The sequence below is a fragment of the Hylobates moloch genome, unplaced genomic scaffold (assembly GCF_009828535.3).
Source record: "Hylobates moloch isolate HMO894 unplaced genomic scaffold, HMol_V3 SCAFFOLD_18, whole genome shotgun sequence".
In the NCBI taxonomy this organism is placed as follows: Eukaryota; Metazoa; Chordata; class Mammalia; order Primates; family Hylobatidae; genus Hylobates; species Hylobates moloch.
This window is the reverse complement of record NW_026652293.1, coordinates 5449106-5455105: the sequence shown is the minus strand read 5'-3', so window position 1 is coordinate 5455105 and position 6000 is coordinate 5449106.

The window sequence follows — 6000 nt, the reverse complement described above, 5'->3', positions numbered from 1 at the left end:
AGGAAACATCCTATGTTCCTGAAGCACGAGTGATTAGACTTCAGAAAATTTTTTATTTTGGTCCTCTAAGTTGTTTAAACAAACTCATTCATATAATTTATATTTGGCAATTTTTGAAAACAGGATACGTTTTCAGTCTGAAATAATTTTGAAGTCTTCCAAAGAAGAGACAGAGGCATGGATGAGATGACCTTTAGAAGTTGTTTGCAATGTATTCAAGACGTGTCACTTGTTTATCTGTAGGTGACATCCTCAGTGAGCTCAAGTTCCAAGCCCATAGAGCTGCATGGGCCACTAGAGTCCTCTGAGGCCCCTGGGAAGCTGCAGATCCTGCCTCTCTGTCTCAAAGTTTACAGCCACTGCAAAGGTCAGGAATTGTGGTCCTCACATGGAAAAGATGAGACAGCCAGGGAGCAGGCAAGTTTGCAACCCAGAGCTCTCTTGAGGAGCACGGAGCAAAGCCACCAGCCAAGCCATGTTGTTTCCATCATAATGTGTGCTGCACAGTGTGGAAGAGGTTTATGGTGGCCCTGGCCTAGAGCTGTAAAGTTTATTTCTGCACATTAGCCAGTCCATTGTCCCCTGCCCCCAATACCTCTTTCATCTTCTTTAGGTAGACTTGTCAGGATCCTCTTTTAAACACAAGCCAACTCGGGTGGGACAGAGTTTGTGTATCAGCACCTTAATAAATGATCTTCTTTTAAACACAAACCAACTGGGGCAGGGCTGCTTGCATATTAGAACCTTAAAGAAGGCACTAATGTGGCACCCATGGCATCCTAGCCTGTCTTCCTCGTTATCTGCTGTACTATGGGAATCTAAATAATCTCAGTCTCTCCTGCCTGTGCGCTGACTCTGAGGATGCAGTGAATTAACAATAGGTAGAATCATTGCAGACAAAAGGTAGCATCTTTGCATTGCATGGTGTGTTAGGGAAAATGAAGAATTGTATCTGTGTTCACATTTTTACTTCTACAAAAAGCTGTGTTTCTCCCCAGGCCATGATCCCTGAATCCAAAGAAAAATATTTTAATGCAATTGGGAAGTAAGGAGGAGAGAAGAAAAAATATGGTGCAATATTCTCATCCAGAAGATGGGGATAAAATATCATCTTCTTTATGGGTATTTTGATGATTAAATTGTAAGATCCACATGAAGAGCTCAACACAGAAACTGGTACCTGGAAAGTGATCAATAAATGTTACATAGAATTATTATCTGCTATAACGGTTATGCCCAACTTTCTGGAAAGTTCACTGGACATGAAGGGAGGGAGAGGGAGATGAAAGGGTAGGAATAAAAATAATACAAGTGAGAACACATTTCTTGCTGAGAGGCAATGTAATGTAGCAGAGAAAGTGCTAATGTTGAGTGCTAGACGAGCCTGATATGTTGTGGGAATGAAAGGCAGGTTAAGAGGGAACACTCAATACATGTTGGTTCTTTTTTCTTCTATCTTTCACTTAACTGATTTGTTCTCAATAGGAAATACTTTCTGTCTGAAATTACTTCCCAATTCTTTCATAACTAGGTTCAAATCCACCACTATTGATTTCTTCTGTCTCTTAAGAGAGAGGGCCTTATTCTGTCTCCCAGATTGGAATGTAGTGGCACAACCCTAGCCTTGAACTCTTGGGCTCAAGTAATCCTCTCAACTCAGCCTCTCAAGTATCTGGGACTAAAGGTACATGCCCACTGGGCTGAGCTAATTTTTTAAATTCTGATATTTATTTATTTATTTATTTCCACTTTATTCTCCACTTGAGGAGAGGGAAAAGGAGAGAGTAGAGATGGATGCTTACTTTGTTGCCCAGGCTGGTCTCGAACTCCTGGCCTCAAGTGATCCTCCCACCTCAGCCTCCCAAATAGATGGGATTACAGGCATGAGCCACTGCCCCTGGCCCCTGATTCTCTTTTAATTAGGACAATCCTGGTTTCCAATGCCAGTTGTGCTGTTTATTAAGCATATGGTCTTGTGTATGTGACTTAACCACATAGGTGCTAAATACCTAATATATAAAATAGAGTTGCTAACCCCTATACCAGAGGGTTATTAGGATAATCATATAAGATAACACATGGAGCGGGCTTATCATACAGTGGTACTCAATAAATGGTATCATTGGTAGATTTCCCTAAGCATAGCTGGGTTGCAGCAGTGACTGCTAAAACAATTACCTTGGCTAGCATTTATGGGATTTTTACCAACAAAGAGGAAAAATAATTTGCTTCATCTAAAATGTTGACAAGTGAGCTATAAATGAAAGAAGATGTGTACACCCTAGAGAGGGAGGGCATTCAGCTTCTCTGTGCTCCTACAGAGGTTTGTCTCCATTTCTGAAAATCTCTTTCATTGCCTCTTTTGATGAAATGAACAACATTCCTACCAACTGACTGTATAATACTACGGTTTCTCTCTGGCTTGCTTGTTGCTTCCTATTGAACTATCTGGGGAATATCATGCCCCACTTCCAGATATGTTGTACTCACTCTGGGTCATTAAGTCCTTCCCTCAGCAATACCAATGGCACACAGAAGCAGCTCATGGCGGGTGTTTACTTCTTCTGAGATGTGTTAACCTCAGGTCTTGTTGGACTGGTATTTATCACAATGGCTCTATTTTGTAGATTAAAAAACCTGAAGCTCATGGGTTAGAAATGAGTAGGTCAAAGCTCTAATGAGGAAATAACATAGAAAGACAATGAATTTCAGGTTGTTCTCAAGCTGCAGTGGATTTTGTTGAGTTTTTTTTTTTTTCAAGTTGTAAAAGCAGCTTTTGTTTATTACTCTAAGACAAACAATACAGTTTCTTATAGGAGCTGGAAAGAAGGTGCCAACCACCAGACCCATAGCACCTGCCTTACTTGGAAGACTAATTACTATTGCAAAAACTACTCTTTATTGTGCTCTAGCTGAATATAAGGGTTTAACATCTTAATCTCTTAGAATTAAAATCTGCATGATATTCTGGCCCTCATCAACCCACAGCAAGGAGGCTCATTAAAACCTGGGAAGAATAGGAGGTGAAGCAAGATGGTGTTAGAGAAGGCTTCACTGATCATCCCCCCAGACAAGGACACCAAGTTAACAGCTGTCTACACAGAAAAAAACACCTTCATAAGAACCAATAAACAGGCGAGCACTCATAGTACCTAATGTTAACTTCTTAGTGCTGAAAAAGGCACTGAAGAGATAGAAAGAAACAGTCCTGAGTCGCTGATGCCACCCCTCTCCCACCCCGGCAGCAGTGGCCTGGTGCAGAGAGCCTCTTTGGGTGCTGGGGCAGGGAGAACCCAGCAATTCTGAGGCATTGAACTCAGTGTTGTCCTGTTAGAGCAGAAAGGAGAACTGGGTCAAACTCAGCTGATGTCTGCCCACAGAGGGAGCATTTAAACCAGCCCTAAACAGAAGCCAGTCATGGATCCCAGCAGTCAGAACTTGTGCCTGCAAATCTCACCACAGAGAGCTACAGTGCTCTGTGACTCCAAGTAAACGTGAAAGGCAGTCTAAGCCATAAGGACTGCAATTACTAGACTAGTCCTAGTGTTGAATTAGGCCCAGAAGCAGTGGACTGGGGTGGGGAGTGGGGGGGAGGTGGCGTGGATGCAACCTACTAAGACACCAGCTGGGGCAGCAAAGGGAGTGCTGGCATCACCCCTCCCCTAACCCCAGGCTCCACAGCTCGTGGCTCCAAAAGAGACCCCCTTCTTCCACTTGAGAAGAGGAGAAGGAAAAGTGGATAGGACTTTGTCTTGCATCTTGGATACCAGCTCATCCACAACAGGATTGGACGCCAGTCAGAGTTGTGAGGCCCCCATTCCAGGCCCTAGCTCCTGGACAATATTTCTAAACACACCCTGGGCCAGAAGGGAACCCACTCCCTTGAAAGAAAGGACCAAGTCCTGGGAGCATTCATCGCCTGCTAACTGAAGAGCCCTAGGGCCCTAAATGATGAGCAGTAATGCCCGGGTACTATATCAAGGGCCTTGGGTCAGCCTCTGAGACTTGCTGGCTTCAGGTGAGACTCAGCCCATTCCCAGCTGTAATGACTATGGGGCAAAACTCCTCCTGCTTGAGAAAAGCAGAGGCAGAAGTAAAGGGGACTTTGTCCTGCACCTTAGATACCAGCGCAGCTACAGAAGGGCAGAGCATCAAACAGGTTCTTGGGATTCCTGATTCTAAGACTTGACTCTTGGACAGCATTTCTGGACCTGACTGAAGCCAGCAGGGAGCCCACTGTCCTAGAGGGTGAGTTCCAGGCCAGGCAGCATTCACCATGAGCTGACTGAAGTGCCCCTGGACCTTAAGGAAACATGGGTGGTAGTCCAGCAGTACTCCTTGTGGCCTGGGGTGGTGGTGGCTACAGGGAGAGGCTCCTTTGCCCTTAGAAAGAGGAGGGAAGAGTGGGAAGGACTGTGTCTTATGGTTTGAATGCCAGCGCAGCTGTAATACAGTAACACCAGATAGACCTCTAAGGTCATTGACTCTAGTCCCTGACTCTTGGATATCACCTCTGGACCCACCTGGGGCCTGGGCGACCTCACTATCCTAAACAGAAGAATACAGGCCTGGTTGGCTTTGCCACCTGATGATCATAAAGCCCCAGGGCCTTTAGAGAACATAGGCAGTAGCCAGGGAATGGTTACAGCAGGCCTTGGGTGAGCCCCAGAGCTGTGTTAGATTCAGGTCTGACCCAGCCAAGTTGTACTGCTGGTGGTGCTTGTGTCACTCCACCCCCAGCTTTATGTGGCTCAGAACAGAGAGAGCGATTTCATTTGTTTGGGAGAAAGTAAGGGAAGAGAACAAGAGTCTCTGCCTGGTAATCCAGAGAATTCTCCCAGATCTTGTCCAAGACCATCAAGTCTGTACCTCTATGAGTCTGCAAGAATCACAGGATTATTGAGCCTGGGGTGTCTCCTAAAGCAGATACAGCTTAGATCACAACACCCAAGTCTTTTCAAATATCTGGAAAGCCTTCCCAATAAGGATGGCTACAAATAAGCCCAGACAGTGAAGTCTACAATAAACACCTAACTCTTCAATGCCAAGACACCAAAGAACATCTACTAGCGTCAACACCATCCAGGAAAACATGACCTTACCAAATGAACTAAATAAGGCACCAGGGACCAATACTGGAGAAACAGAGATATGTGACCTTTCAAACAGAGAATTCAAAATAGCTGCATTGAGGTAACTCAAAGAAACTCAAGATCACACAGAGAGGGAGTTCAGAATTCTATCACATAAATTTAACAAAGAGATTGAAATAATTAAAGAATCAAGCAGAAATTCTGGAACTGAAAAATTCAATTGGCATACTGAAGAATTCATCAGATTTTCCTTTAATAGCAGAATTTATCAAGCAGAAGAAAGAATTAGAGAGCTTGAAAACAGGCTATTTGAAAATACAGAGTAAGAAGAGACAAAATTAAAAAAACTAAAAAACAATGCAGCATGCCTACAGGATCTAGAAAATAATCTCAAGGGCAAATATAAGATTTACTGGTCTTAAAGAAGAGGTTGAGAAAGAGATATGGGTAGAATGTTTTTTCAAAGGAACAATACCAAAGAACTTCCCAAACCTACAGAAAGATATCAATATCCTAGTACAAGAAGGTTATAGAACACCAAGCAGATTTAACCCAAAAAAGACTACCTCAAGGCATTTAATAATCAAACTCCCAAAAGTCAAGGATAAATAAAGGATCCTAAAAGCAGCAAGAGAAAAGAAACAAATAACATAAAATGGAGCTCCAATAAGTCTGGCAGCAAACCTCAGGGGAAACTTTACAAACCAGGAGAGAGTGCCATGACATATTTAAAGTGCTGAAGGAAAACAAAAACAAAAACAAAAATATTTCACCCTAGAATAGTATATCAGGCATAAATAGCCTTCAAACATGGAGGAGAAATAAGTATTTTCTCAGACAAACAAGAACTGAGGGATTTCATGAATACCAGACCTTTCCTACCAGATGTGCTAGAGGGAGTACTTCC